This window comes from Symphalangus syndactylus, chromosome 7, assembly GCF_028878055.3.
Source record: "Symphalangus syndactylus isolate Jambi chromosome 7, NHGRI_mSymSyn1-v2.1_pri, whole genome shotgun sequence".
In the NCBI taxonomy this organism is placed as follows: Eukaryota; Metazoa; Chordata; class Mammalia; order Primates; family Hylobatidae; genus Symphalangus; species Symphalangus syndactylus.
Window position 1 is genome coordinate 69,275,529 of NC_072429.2, and position 722 is coordinate 69,276,250.

The 722-nt window shown below is 38.2% G+C and overlaps 1 pseudogene; it reads left to right on the forward strand.

Moving 5' to 3' along the window:
• The first annotated feature begins 399 nt into the window (after positions 1-399).
• On the forward strand, positions 400-499 carry LOC129487054 (uncharacterized; annotated as a pseudogene).
• Positions 500-722: the final 223 nt, after the last annotated feature.

Here is a 722-nt window from a genome sequence, read left to right on the forward strand (position 1 = left end):
ACTGTGAAATAGAAGTAAAAAAAAAAATCAGGGCCAGGAGCGGTGGCTCACACTTATAATCCCAGCACTTTTGGAGGCCACTTGAAGTCAGGAGTTTGAGATGAGCCTGGTCAACATGATGAAACCCCATCTCTACTGAAAATACAAAAAGTTAGCCAGGCATGGTGATGCACACCTGTAATCCTGGCTACTCGGGAGGCTGAGGCACTAGAATCGCTTGAACCTGGGAGGTGGAGGTTGCAGTGAGCCAAGCTGGCACCACTGCACTCCAGCCTAGGCGACAGAGTGAGACTCTGTCTCCAAAAAAAAAAAAGAAGTAAAAATCCATTTGAAGGTGGAACAACATGACTGTCAATACATGCAACTCCAAAGTTTGAAAATAAACTTCAAGCTACATGCTTGCTTCAGCAGCACATACACTAAAATTGGAATGCTGGAGAGGTCAGCGTGGCTTCTGTGCAAGGATGACATGCAAATTCATGAAGAGCTCCATATTAAAATAAAATAATAATAATAAAAGAACATTTAAATTACAACAGACATTATTAAATATTTTTCATTATTGCCATCTCATCACTAATAGTATTCTATTTGATTTTCTACCATGAAATCCTTAAAATGCAATTTTGAATTATTCTTAAATTTCTTTCCTTTATTTTAAAGAACGTTTTATGCTTCCACCCAAAGGCAAAATGAGCAAGAGGAGCTTTATTTTATAAACA